This window comes from Channa argus, chromosome 5 (genome assembly GCF_033026475.1).
Source record: "Channa argus isolate prfri chromosome 5, Channa argus male v1.0, whole genome shotgun sequence".
NCBI lineage: Eukaryota > Metazoa > Chordata > Actinopteri > Anabantiformes > Channidae > Channa > Channa argus.
The window spans coordinates 27,417,277-27,432,641 of NC_090201.1; the positions used below are offsets into that span (position 1 = coordinate 27,417,277).

The 15,365-nt window shown below is 39.1% G+C and overlaps 1 long non-coding RNA gene across 2 annotated transcripts in view; it reads left to right on the forward strand.

Moving 5' to 3' along the window:
* The window catches only part of LOC137127168 (uncharacterized), a 142,411-nt gene that overhangs the window by 126,006 nt on the left and 1,040 nt on the right, over positions 1–15,365 (forward strand). The window lies entirely within an intron of this gene.

Below are 15,365 nucleotides of genomic sequence, written 5' to 3' on the forward strand. Positions count from 1 at the left end.
TTTTCATTGACACGCACACCAGAATTTCTTGATGCAGTGACATTCCCCAAGGCAAGTCTGTGACTGAAGTAAGATTTTTAAATATTCTTCAAATCCCCAGTGAACAAAGTTATGTCTAATTAGTCAGCAGGCTGCCACAGCTTATGAGGAGTGACAATAGCACATCTATAGCTGACAGCACATGTCTCACTCTCCCCCCCTCTGTACATCGCTTGCTGCCAATAGCAATGACATTACAGACATGGAAGACATTATCGAAATAAAAACATTCACCATCACATCTGTTATCTGTTCACGGTAAATATTTCCCTCATCAGCATAGTGATGTGTACAGCTCATCTGTCAACACCTTTGACTTTGGGATCATTTGTGCTGAGATGTCTACATTTATGTTTGCATTTCACCTCCCCACAGCTTCTTAGCGCGCTGTGTTCCATGGTTGGCCTACATGTTGCTTGGCCTACATTTTGGACTAGTTTAAACTGGAATTTCCCACTAGAAGTGGGAAGTGTGAGTGTGATTTAGTAGGTAATAGTAGAGCTGAAGACAGTCGGCTGTAATTTCTAACGTTTTGTTCACAATAAATGGCCGATAAAGCAATTACAATTGGATTTTGGCAAATTGGAGGCAGAAGAAATAAATTGTAAAGACAAAACTCCCATCACTCGTTTTGGCTTCGGCAAACACTTGCTAATCTAGCAGATTTTTTATTTTTTTTTAATTGATTTTCTTATTGATCCCTGATTTTCTGTTTAGAAAATAAGTAGCCCTACACAGGTTTGGAGTGTGAACTCTGCTGGTTTATTGTGACGGTCTGAACAATCTTTGTGTTCACCATGAACTGTTCTTGTTGCGATGCATGTTTTTTGGAAACACTCCAGCACTAATAAAAGAAATTAACAACTGGACAACTTGAACCGGTTGGTTCCCATTGCTAGATATGGAGCTACAGAATTATTCAATTGGACTTTCTGCCATGTGGTGCTGGGCATGTAGTGTACAGTGGGTTTATCGTGGTTAAAAGACAAAAACTAAACTAAGAGAGCTGGTGAGAATGAACCAGAAAAAGCACCGAGCTGAGACGGTTTATATTTTCTTACATATTTGTTCACTTCCACACCAAAGTGGGTGACAATACTTTGCGGTTGCATCACTACAAGCAGCTTTTTTCACACGTATGTAATCCTAGGATCTGTTGTTATATAAAGTATAGCATTTAACTTCTAATAACTGTCAGATGTTGGTGGTGGCAAAAGAAAGTTGAAGATGAATAGTAAAATTATTACCTAAACGTAAGCTGTAATTACTGTAATTGTTAGGAGTGAGTGAGTTTTTTTTTTTTTTTTTTTTTAAACTAGATTTTAAACACTGAGCGTATTTATTTATGTCAAGTCGTATTTATTCTTTTATATATGAGGAGCTACTTTCCATAACATCTGATGGATTTCTGAACAGAATTTTAATTTGTATATATTTAGACACTTTTAACCATTGTCAGCACTGACGTGTTGCAAACGGAATTTAGTAAAATTTCAAATGCTGCACTGTAGCATTCCGTCATCTCTCTGCCTGTCCATCGTCTTCTTCACTGTTCGCTCACTCTCCAACCCCCCACTTTCCTCCTCTAGGCCCTTATAAAAACCATATTAGTTGGATGTGAGTAGCAGCAACAGCCCCTGGTGACATGTGTGGGGCTGGGGGACCTTAATTAAGACATCCATTTATAGCTCTCCATGCCGGAATGGCAAAGCCGCAGCTTTCGGTTTTGACACAGCTCTGTCTGTCTGTTTGAGTCACTGCCTGTCTCTCTCCATCTGTCTTTGTCTCTGTATTATTCTGCCGGGCCTGACTGACTTTATGAGTGGATGTAATGAGGAGAGCAGGGCTTAGACTGAATGATATACTGTGGCAAATAAGAGGTCTACTGAGCTTTAGTGGGCAAAGTCACGTGCCAGTAAAACTGAGGCAGCTGAAGTGAATTTGATAAGAATGTTGCCAGAGTGACAAAGGCAGAACTCGACCATGAGGACACTTTGCAACCCAGACAATGATGGACGACTGTGGTGCAGGAGGTTGAGTGGTCATTCACCAGTCCCACAGTTGTTGGTTCAATTCCCGGCTCTTCCGGTCACATGTCGAATTGCCGTTGAACACTCCTGGTGAGTGTTTGCCAGCTGCATAGCAGCTCCCCCATCCCTGTGTGTGTGATTGTGAGTGCGAATGGGTGAATTAAATTGCCAGTTGAGCACATTTCAGCAGGGCTGCAAGGTCGTTATTTCATTGAATAATCAAGTAATCGGAAAAGATTGTTTTGCTTCATTAAAGAGCAATAATTATTATACAAAAGGAAAAACTAGGGTCTCATAAAATTAGCGTATTGGTTTTATTATTTCTTAAATTGCAAAGGCAATATTGTTATCTGCCAAAAGTACTTTCTGTTCTGACAGTTGGTTAATATAATATGTATTTTACAACCCCAGTTATAAGAAGTTGGGACAATGTGTAAAGTGCAAAAAAAAAACATATTCATCAATGTCATCAACCCATATTTTATTCACAATAGAACACAAACAACATATCAGATGTTAAAGATGAGACATTTTAATATTTCATGGAAAATATTAGTTCATTTTGAACAAATGGCAGCAACTTGTCTCAAAAAAGTTGGAAGAGAGTGATGTTGACCATTTTGTAGCCTCCAATTGTCAGTAAATGTCTGGGAACTGAAGAGACCAGTTGCTGGATAGCAGAGGAATGTTGTCCCTCTCTTGGGGCTTTGTTCCTGGATTTTTTGTTTTATTATGCACTGAATGTTTTCAATTGGCAAAAAGTCTGGACTGCAGTCAGGCCAGTTCAGTACCTGGACTCTTCTCCTGTGAAGCCATGTTGTTGTGATGGAAGCAATAAGTGGTTTGGTGTTGTCTTGCTGAAATATGCAAGACCTTAGCTGAAAGAGACGACGTATGGATGAAGACAAGGTGGTTTTTCTGGATCGTGTTCACAGTAAAGTAAAGGTCATGTAAAACTAATTACTTCACAATAAAAGAAGTTAAAACAATCTAAGACAAATAAATAACAATATATAATAAGATAAAAATCAACATAATGTCTGCAGTTTGAACTCCTCAGAATCATTTATTGATATTTCATACAGGCCTTCAGGGGGTCTTCTTGCATCTTGTTCCTAAGGTCTTTGTTTAGTAAAAGGTCAACAAATTGAACCTCAGTGTACAGTGGGTAGTCTAATAGAACCATGGGCTGTTTTTGAAGTTCTTTAACTACTCTGGGTCACAGCCAGATGTCCAAGTTTGCCTCTGTCTGCTGGTTCACCTGCAGCCTGTGGTTGACCCATAGCCTGTTTAAGTGCTTCTGCTGGCACTGGAGCCCCCCTCCTCTTCTTCCCCTTTCATACCTCATCCTTCTTCTACCGCTCCTCTCTTCAACTTCATTTGTCGCTGGAGGTTTAGAGATAAACGTTCATACTTTTGGCTGAGTGTCCCCTGGTTTTCGCTTCGTAGATGACATCATGCTAACAATGGTAATAACAGCCAAATGACTTATGTTTTAATAACATTAGTCACATTATGAGAAATCTTACCGGATAAATAAAACAGGATTTTATTGTTTTTGGCAGTGAATACAAATCCAAACACTGTTACATTAATTATGATATGTCATATTTCTAACGTTCATTTTGCTTAAGACTTATGTTATAGGAAAATTGTGAATAGGCAGCCACACAAGTTATTTAATCAAATCACAGCATATTGTGGTTATATAATTGCACAGGCTGACATTAGATTATTTTTGTTGCACTAGTCTATATTCATAGGCTTTAGAGCCCTTTACTTCATGCACACATTAGTTAGCCACAGTGAATAATCAAGAAAATTATCTGTGGATTGGTTGACGATGAAAACATTTCACTGGAGTCTTACATTCTGCTTATATTCCGTAGCCCTCAAATTGTCCTTCATACTGTTTTAATCCAGTGGCTGCATTGTCTATTATGTCCAGAAGCACAAAAGACAAGAGATTAAATTTGGCAAGTCAACAGAAAGATGTAAGGTATAATAATACATGACCATCATTTCAAAAGGGGAATTTCACTTTCATCTTCTTTATAGAGAATTTTATACATGGAGTCATACTATTTGATCTTTGTATCATTTATTTCGTGAGAGAGTAAATAAGTGTCTTCTTGTGAGCTGAGACTGCAGCCCTGCATGTAAGACAAGACAAACAGTATATGAGCTTCAGAAGAGGTATTTCATATCATCTCAAAAGTTCACACCAAATCGTATTTCGTTTTAGTTTTAGAAGATATTAAAGAGCAAGGGAGAAATAAGCCGTAGAAAGTGATAGCATTAGGGCATCTCAGTCTATTTTCTATTTAATATTCATCATATGTTGTGATTCATGGCTTCTTCAGACCCATGAGGTACAAACTGTCCAAATATATACAACTGAGGATGTAACCAACAGCATATGATTTATAGAAATACAGCGAGTGACAGTCATTTCAGTAATGCAGGGCACTGTATATCCTTGGATCGTCACATACTTGGGCAGATGTGTGGCATAGAATAGAAACTACAGAGATATAACAATGACACGTATAATAAAATGCCACCAACACTGCTTTTAATCACACACAGTGTAGAATTTAATTATGCTATTGAGATGACTTATGTGCTGCTCTGTGCACCCTGTGGAGTGTCCTCCTCGAGTGTTTGAGAGCTGGCCGACAGTCGTTCCAAATTTGTGTTCCACCTTGAAATTTGATTACATTTCCTGTGATTCCACATATGCTTGTTGAACTGTCAACATCTTATCTCACCTTGAATGGATTCTCTATACCTGTAATTGGTTCTTTTGTTTTGATAAAATATGCACGTGTGGTTCATATTTTGCCACAACTTTGTCACAACAGATTTACATGCACATCGTAGACAGAACCGATGCACGAGGAGCTTTTGGATAATAAAGTGGCATGTTATTACAAAGAAGAACAGAACATTCTTCTATTGGGCACAGGAATGTATAAAACACCACGGGCACTTGCCGCCTATCTGGAGAAAGCAAGCTTGTGTCCACAAGGTTAACGGTTTATTTTAGGTGTTAAAGAGTGAGTGGATGCTATTAAGTCTCTAAGGAATTAATGTCAGTCAATGAAATGTCCTCACAAGTTTGTGAGCAATAGAGGTGGAGAGGCCTACCCACAGTTTCCACCACAATTTCAGACACTCATCAATAAGCCATTTTCTCGCCTCTCCATGTCGTTTGTCTGGCCGGCAGAAACCAATGGGAATCCATTATATTGAGCACCATCCTGATTTCAGTTGGACACTCAGGCTCACAGTGTCCTGACAGTGACCAATTGAACGCTGAGATACAGTCTCTCCTGTCCAATACAGTTCAAGGAGAACAGAGGGAGATTGGGATTCTTAATTGCTAATAGACTCAGTGGCAGATTCTGTTCTTTATCTTTCCTGTGTCTACTCCAAAAGCTGTTAGTTTCATTTTCTCTTTCATAGATCACATACAGAGATAATCAAAATATTTAGCTTAGACTAAAGAGCACTGTGTCTTCAACTAATCAATTTAATTTACTGCTTTACTACATGCAGTGTTGGCGATTCAGACATTACAGTTACAGCAGTGATTTAGACACTATCTCCATCTGCTACACTACTGTTTCTCTGCAAGAAGGCAAGAAATTCTGCCCACTAACTTTTGACAAGCCCCACCATTCAATTAAAAACTTCTCCAGACCTTACGAAGCAACTGGAGATATTGTTCTATTTGTGTTGTTTCAGTTTTTATGTCCTCGGTGTGGAAAACACTTAAAACTATATAGAAACACTGAATGCGTTTCCAAGCTAATCAACCTGATCAGGCTTAACATTAAAAAAATAAAACCTTGTATACAGAGGAAATGAATACTACAATACTGCAGCAAGAAAAATGATAGAACTATCAGGTTCTCTCTTTCCTTTGCATTATAATTATATTCAGTGTGTCATAATTTAGATGCCTCCATCATGTAAGAAACACACACCAGGGAACATGTTTTCTCTCAGTCTTTCTCTTTCTCTCAGCTTTTTCCATAAGTTGCAGCAGGTCATGTGGTCTGCATGTGGATTTGGCACAGGTTTTTACAGCGGATCCCCCTTCTGATGCATCTGCCCCAAGTTTATGCCCTGGCTCACATATACGATGACTGAGGTTGGGTAGTTTGACCATTCATGTCTAGCGTTGATGGCCACTCTGCCAACTAAGCCACTGCTGATTACTCAATCAAACTGAAAGCTTTGGTGTAATAGCACTAATTAAAGATTTTACTTAAAGGGACCCTAATATGCTGTTTGGTATTTTTAAATGTAACTCTATTGTCATGATCTCGGGCTTCAATGTAAAGCAGCTTGTCAAGACACATCTTCTATGGGTAATAAGACCTTAGGAACAAGGGGCAAGGTAGCACCTGGAAGCCTTTATAAAATACCAATAAATGATTCTGAGGAGTTCAAACTGCAGACATTATGTAGATGACCCTGTTTTTATATACCTGCCCTATTAACAGCTGATTACCTGCTTCAGTTGTGTTCATTCAGTCAAAAACAGGAATATATTCTCTTTGGAAAACAGAGCAGGGATCCTTGATGAGTCAAAGAGAGGCGAGATAATTGTTAATTGTTTCAAACTATTTCATTGGAGGTACAGAATAAAAATATGAACCTGAAATTGATTAATATGGCTTAAAAAAGTGCTTCTCTCTGTCCGTGAATACATTTGCTTATTTTTTCCCCCGTTGTTCGATTCCACAGTGTCCTGGTGTTGGGAATAGTTGGGGAAGTAACTTTTATTTATTTTCTCTGCCTCAAGGTGAAAAGTTGGACGTTGCAGCTGTTAAAAGTTTAGCTGGATCGAGCTTTGATTTCCACCTGCAGGTTGCTTTAGCCAAGCAGATACTTGAGCACGTTTTCATTGACACATATAGTGCTCTTCAAGAAAACAAAATCAAAAGCCCCACAGCTTTTATATGTGAAGTGCTGTTGTCAGATCACCTGGCCTTGCACCCTGATGGAGCTGCAGCAGTTCTAACTAATGAGTAAAGTCAGGCCCACTGGAGCCTGTAAGCTCTCCCCAGGCCTCTGTGCTTGTATGTAATTTGCGCTATAAACATCTCCCCATCTCTCTTGACCTTTAACACTCCAGCTGGGCTGAAGAAAATACTGCCAACCCAAAGCCGTCAGCTTGCCAACTATATTTTGGCTTTTAGAGCTGTTAATATTTGAATACATTTTGTGAAACTATATTGCGAAGCGAGGTTATGACAGTGTTGGATGATAAATATGTTTTCGTTTCATTTCTTTTCATCAATGCTGTATTTTTTTGTAATTTCGTTTTTTTTTTACTAAACAAGTCTCAGCTGCACCTGAATGATTTTACTAATGCGAAACTTAAGACACAGGTTGTGTCCGAAATCAGCCCCTACACACTGTTTTCCTGTTCACTCAATAGGGAGCAGTCAGGTTCCCTTTCTGACATTTACTAACCGTTGTCATGTTGTGTATCACTAACAGGCACCTTTTTATTTTAGCTTTTCTATTAAACTTCTACTTTCCAAACTTAGATGAGTTGGTGAGAAAGTAAGTTTAAACTTTTCTCTCTGGTTCTTTTTCCCCCCCAATTCTTTACAAAGGATGAAACACTTGTTTTATTCTTGCTGTGACAGTTGGCACAAAACTATTGTTCCATTAAAAAAATAAATAAAAAAAATCAAATGTTCTTGATACATATTCATTCAGAATATTAAAAATGTTTCAATATTTACTTTTAGCAGCATCGATAACATCTGTACTGGTTGCACATTCTCTTCTGTTCCATTTTACGGTCAAATATTAATATTGTGTCAGAAATTCCAGCGTTGTGTCTTTGTATTACTCAGACGTGATTGTAGGACTCAAAGGTCCAATTGTCATTCTTTAACTCAACGTTTAGTTTTCAACCTGCATACAACTTTCCACATAAGAGCTTTACAGTTAGGTGCACTGACACGGTGTTGCTTCGATCTTAAAGCAAAGAGTTGGACCTTTTGGTTTTGTCTTTTTTTTTTTTACCCTTCTCTTTCTGCTCTGCTCTTCTGCCGTCTGTTGACCCATGAGGGAGAAGGACAAATCAAAGGCCTTGGCAGGACTAGATGACAGCTTTACTTCTTTTGTTCCTCGGTTGGCCTCCACTGTGCTTGTTACTTCTCTAACACTGCTTTACAGTACATTTGTCTTCTCCAGTCCCGTCCTCCCCTCTCTGCTTACGTCTCTCCCCATTCTTCATTAGCACTGCCCCTTCCCCTTCCTTCTCTCCTTTCGTCTGCCCTCTCTGCCTTACCCCCAAAATAAATTCTCTTCTCCTCTTTCTCCACTGCTTCCCATCTCGTCTCATTTTGCCTCATCCTGCCTTGACCCCTCTGATCCTGTACCCTTGGGGGAATAACACAACCTTTGATATCAGCTCCTCTCTATTTGACATGACACCTTGGGGGAATGAGTGAACCCAGAGAGGGAGAAATGAAGTAGAAGCAGGAAACTAAGATTCCAGTGATGCTTTAAACACTACTGTCCTGGTCTCTATCTCAGTGCCCAAGGTGGGAAAAGTCTCAACATGAAATGACACAGAGGTCACAGTTCTTCAAGTGACAATATGTGTTCAGTGCCATTGAACAGAATTGTGAAAGTATTACTATTTGGAAAAACAACAAAAAAAAGCTTTGTAATAAAATGGGAGGAACAGTTTTTGGTAGTGTTGCCGATTACACTTAAATTTTAAATAAAATTTGTCTATATTTATTTTTATTTAATATTTAGCCGACATTTCCAAAACACTCTATCTAATTGAGCATGTGCTTATTTTGGCAGCAGCAGGAATCAGACAGTCACAGCTCTCAGGTCTTGCACAGCACGAGTACGATAATAAACACATAGTCATTTAAATGAACAGTTGACATTAGATCCCAATGCTTTGCAGTAGATTTTGGGGAAAGTAAAGCCAAAAGCTGAACCTAACCTTCACCACTAACCAGACATCTTTTATGATATTTAACCTGGTATCTGGGAACTAACATTTACCCATGTGCAGTTTACAATTCTGATTTTGATAAGTTTCCCATCAACAGCCCTTTCAAAACAACGTCGCCTTGATTCCTGAATGAGCTGGACAGTCAGGCTAATTTCTCAACGGTGACCAACATTTGTTCTACCTAGTTAGGATACAAGTAGCTTAATTAGCTAAAGGGTTTGTTAATTTTTGTTTTTTAAATTATACTTTGAACTGAGAAGAATCCTGTAAAAAGCTACTTTCAATAGCTGTGTTGGCTGGAATATAAAGTTTCCTAATTACAACATTTACATTTAGTCATTTAGCAAATACAAAAAAACCCCTTCAGCGTTTAGGGATTTCTGAAACCTCACATCACTGTACTGTGTATTGACAGTTATATCATTCAGGTAAATTACAAACAGGGCAAGTTTTGAAGGTCAGAGTTACCAGATCACACAGTTGACCTCACGGCAGTGCTGGAGCAACACTGCTGCTCGGAGCATCACCTCAGATATATAACTGTGGAGAAAAAATGCACACAAAATACCAGAGCTAGCACAGTTTAGTTCAAAGCAGGTCAAAGATAATTAAGGTTTATATGTTAAACAGGGTTTGCAATGTTTTGTGTGTCAGTTACATATAAAGAGTCATTGTGTAAACACGACCTGCTTGAGTTGATTGAAATACAGTATTTCTTGATCTTCTGTTCAGAAAGTTGGGAACAGTAATTCCTCCCAAACATTAGCTTAGTCCTCCATCACTGTCTCCTTCCTTAGTGAAGAAACACACCTAAAGCCACACAGTGATCCACCAGCAACACTTCAAATCATATAATCTGTTAGACATTATCTGCTTGATCTGATTGATATATTAAAAGAACACACAACACACAGAGTACAGACGAGATAAAACTGAGTTTGAATGAGTTCTCATTAAACCTGCTAAGCAACGTGTACAATTGCTGTTAGACTCGATTCGTATTGGACATAAGCGTTTTAATCGTATTTGTTGTCTTGAGTAAACATTAGCTTAATCCCTCACACGCCTCTTGGGACACGGGAGGAAATAAAGTCTAGGACTCAAACTTGCACTCACACAAACACAAATTACACCAGGAATTGCAGGTGCACACACACGCACGTAACCAGAGACACATTAATAGGTCTTAACGTGCAACATAATAACACACACATTTGGTCTCAAAAACACTGACGGACACGCATACTTCCACCTTTGCTGGCAGGGCAATGTGTTGCTTGGCATTCTGCAAATGTCAGAAGGATTGTGTTCAGAAATCCAGCCAGACACCTGGGAGATTACATTTTATCAACATACAAATGAGCACTGCTTCATACTACACTGGGCACTGTGACAGAATACTAACCATGGCTGAGATGATAGGAAAATGGCTGTGACATTGAATTGTGCTGCCCGTGTGTGTGTGTGAGAGTGAAACAGAGAGCGTGTGTGTCTGTGCGCCTTGCTGTGCATGTTTGCTTATGTGCTTCCCTGTGCATCTTTGCATGCAGCAGCTTGTGCGTCTGCGGGTGTGCACATGTTTTTCTATGGTTGTGTGATCAAGTTTGACTTCAAAACCATTGTTGTGAGGACATTTGGTCCATTTGTCACAGCTTTGAATGGCTGTTTGATGGTTAAAGCTTGGTTTTCGGGTTCAGGTTGGAGTCAGGCATAGGTTAATGTTGACTCTAGGCATTTAGTGATGATAGTAAAGGTTGGGATAGAGTGTAAAGATTGTCCTGACAACTACAGAGAGAGCAGTGTGTGTGAATGCAGTATTAAACCAGTGGAGCTGTGATGTGAATATTTGTTGCCTGCAGTGTCAGTGCAGCTGAATATGAAAGTAGAATAATCAAGCAGGGAGACGCTGATGCTCGGTAGCATTTATTTTATCTGCAGTCTAGAGACTTGAGATTAAGCTCCAGTGGCTGTAGGACAGCATATAATATGAACCTAATCTTAGCACCTTTTGAACAAAGCCAGTCAAGTCCCACCGATGAAAGTTACAGGTTTCATTCAGTGGAGGCAATTTTAGTCCAAGAAATTTACAGGATCTAAAACGTGATGTTTAATACATTTTGGGCGGCGCAGTTATTTTTTTAGTACACTTTATTTCAAGTGCGGTGTAACACGACTGAGCCCCCCTTTCTTCATAAAATGACATTTATATCAAGGTAATTTGTTCTCCCAGTTATGGTGAGATTGACATGTACCCTGGTGCCTCACATACTAAATATATATATCACATTGGTCATTTCCTAGTCAATCTATTCAAGTTTACAAGCTTCTTAATGTACATTCAGAAATTTCCGTTTCCAGGAAGAATAACGTATTTCATTATAATAATTCAGTTTTATTTTTTCCTCCCCTTTTGAATAGCTTGAGTTCTTTACTGTCTCAAGTTTCAGATGGATTCCTGTGAAACTCTGAGCATAAATTCATGGTCTGCAGACGTTGAGTCTTAAACTTTTTTTGTTTCAGCAGGTTGAAAATTGTATTTATTTTTTGTCAAAACTGCTGTTTTCTAGATTGTAATCAGCATTTTACTTTGTCCAGAACTTTGGTTTAGGACCAAAATACCTGTAAACATGAAACCTGTAAACCTCTGTTACACTCTGTTTTTGTTGCTAATTAGCAAACTACAGTATTTTAACACGCTGAACTGTGATGGTGACCATGGTGAATATACCTGCATTTATTTATTTATTTATTTATTTATTTATCACACAGAGAAAAAAATGCCAGTTATTCCAGTGATTTATGTAAATGCACCTAGTTTATGCAGATGTAACACAGCGTTATGGGGACAAAAGTTTGATATTGGGGACGATGCTGATACAAGTATCAGTAGCAAAGGGCCTGATCCTGCCTCTTTGTACTTGTACTTGTACTAAAACCTCTCAGATAGTGTATCAGATACCATGTTAACCTCATCAGGTAGGCGGAGCTGAAAAAAAATATCTGTGGTTTTAGATCCGTTTTTAAACAATTGACAACAAAGCAAAGCCAAGTTCTGCTGTGTTAAGTTCTTAAGCTCCAGCTATTAACAGTCACACAGAATATTTTCAAATCATTTAATATTTGCGACTGACATAGGACCTGACATAGGACCTAAATACTGTTTTGCCAGCAGAACACGCAAAAAGCTCAGTTTGTTCAACTGCTATGGATGGATGAGCATTTTTCTGCAGAAAGGAAGCAAAGAAACTGAGGGAGCAGGAGGTGGAGAGTGTGAGGAGGAAGTAAAAATGTTTACTCATTTCAATTGTTATGGAGGTCAGGTAGTGTGTGAGGTAATGGATTGATGGTGGAAGTGATAATGGACTGATCCCAGATGCTTCTATTGGGGGCTGCAGTTTCAGGTTTGAATCCCTGAATGCCTCATGAAACAGATGAGATATTGATGTTGCAATATGCTGCAGCTATTACACCAGTATCAATATGTGATTTATTTTTTTCTATCATGCACTTCGAATATCTGTCTTCTATATCTGTGCATATGGCTTTGTGTGGGCTATTTATTTTTCCATCAATATGTAAAAAATAAGGGTTGTATATGATGCCTCTTGAGACATTTGATTGCAAACAAGTGCAGCTCCTAAAACACAGCATGTGCTGTGATATAAAGACAAGGTGCTTGAAGAGAGCTCTGCATTGTTGTTCTGTCATCTACATGTTGTACTGCGTGTACAACGGCTGGTCAGTGTGATGATTGGAAAAGTGAGTGAAAGAGGCGCAGAAACGTCAAACCTAGATTGAGAGAAGGCCAAGTGGAAAAAATAGAAGATATATCTTTATGAGTTGAGCCAGGAGGAAATGTCATTGCCTTTTAAAGCATGTCTGATTTAATTGCTTTCTCTTCTCTGTGCAATTTTAAAACCTAATGAGGTCCACAGCTCCAGGACCGTGTGTTCAATCCCGAGGGTTAGAAATACACAGGCAGAATGTTTTACATGATGCATGCACATATAAGGCCTGAGCAGAGTAAACTGTTACACTGTCCCGAAAGTAATTCACACAAACTTTCAGCTGTGTGATTCACAAAATGTAAACACTTCAAATAAAGGGTTTGTGGAGAAGAAAGGTGGAAACTTGTCAATAGCTGCAGCTATTTAGGACAAAAATAGGAGAAAAGAAGCATTATGTGGTTTACAAAAGCAGTAGAGGGGTGGGTGGTGTGTTGGGTGGTGTGTTGGGTGGGTGGGGAGAACAAGAAGAAGAGGAGGGTGACAAAAAGTAAGAGAGGGAAAGACTATGCACACCTTCAGTTGGAAGACACAAGGTCAAGAACACTCAGCATGAGCATGACAGCATAAGTGATTGGAGAGGAGTTTAAAGCAGAATCTGTTCCATTAAAATTGCTTCGAATCAGACAAGTGTGGGGCTTGTGTGTGTGTGTGTGTGTGTGTGTGTGTGTGTGTCGGTTCTCACATCACAGGGAGACTGATCTGGATCAGTAGACAAACAGCCACAGTCACATATACAGTGCAGTAATAAGGAAAGTTCCCTAAATCCATTCTTTTGCAAATGTGTTTATGCTCGCTGTGAAAGAGACACGATACACGGAGACGATGTTTGATAGCTGCTATGGCCCATTAATGCCCCATTAAAATGTGGTTAAGCATTTTGTTTTCTTCATATTCATGCATGATGTCACACTCCTGAGTTTCCACGTTGTTATAGACTCTTCTTGAGCAGTTCCAGACAGACTTCTAGCTCATGAGCTTCTGCTACTGCTGTATGCCAGCTCCACCACCGCCGTGTGTGTGTGTGTGTGTGTGTGTGTGTGTGTGTGTGTGTGTGTGTGTGTGTGTGTGTGTGTGTGTGTGTTCATGTAGAAACAGATCCTAATACTAAACCATTCATCCTCATCAGTTCTGTCGCTTGTAGTATATGCAGTATTATATATCATTATTACACAATGATTCCTCTGAAAACAGAACAAGTGCATGGTTTTAATCATGATTCAAAAACAGGGACAGTTTTAACGCGGCTGATATACTTCAAACCAGCTGTGCTAGGTTACACACTACTGCATTTACTACGTTAAACCCTGTATTTCATTTTGAAACAGTTCTGCAGCTGCATACTCCACCTTTAGCTGTGTACAGCAGACGCTGAAGCTCAGAAGATGGATTTCATGTTTTCTCTGCTTCAGTAGAATAATCCACAGTGGTTATATTCATTGTTATAAAAGACCAGCCTATGTCATGTGGACAGCGTGGAAAAACCGGATTGTATGGAGACTAGCTGAATTGTTTTTTTTGAATGACTTTCCCTGGGATGGATAGTCAATTTATTTTCAATTTCTCTTCCTGATCTTCAACTGTGCAGCACAGTTTCTGCTCAACAGTCAGACTCCATGTGGCCCAATTTTTGAAAGGACAGCAGTTGAATGTTGATCGTGTGGACACCTGAGGCTTTCAATCTACATTCTGTCCAAAAAGAGCCTTTGAGATCTGAGCTCTACTCACTGCACAACTATCAAAAGGTGCAATCTTCTGCCTTTCATACGATTGTTCAGTTAAGACTGTCACAATTCCAGAAAGATCTAATCATTTATCAAAGGGCTGACTTAAGGACATTTTTCTCTTTGTTTTTTTTGTCTTTAGACAAATCCAATTTACCGGTTTGGACATTTTTATATCGCAGTTAACAAATATAAAAATGTTGCAAATGTGGAAAAATCATACTCTGAAAGGTCTCTGAAAATCTGAATCCTACTTATATTGTGCTAATTAATATTGACACTGCATATTGGGTTGAGATGCAGAAAGAAATGGGTTTGAATCCCATCCCACCAGGTTCTGCCCTGCCAGGCCACCAAGGGCAACCTTGGTGCAGGTCCCGAGCCCGGATAAAATGGGAGGGTGGCGGGACAGAGGTCATCCGGTGTAAAAAAAGCAATGTTAATTTGTCCAGTCAACCTACATAAAGACTCTCTCCTCTTGTCGAAAAAAGAAAAAAACGTTAATATTTCCTTATTTTCTTTCAGTGATGTTGTAGATGTGGTAAAACATAGGAGCTTTTCCAGGAAACTGACTTGTACTGTAAATACATTATGAAGTCCTGTAGTATACAATTTATTCAGGGATCAATTTATTTATTTTATTTACTTTTTCTTTGTTGCAGCTGTATCTCAAATCCGGCCTCCAGAACACGAATGAAATTAAATCAAAGGCCTGTTTCACCAAGACGACGGAATCACTCAGCGAGCATCACTATTTCACTTGAATGTGCTTCTGTGT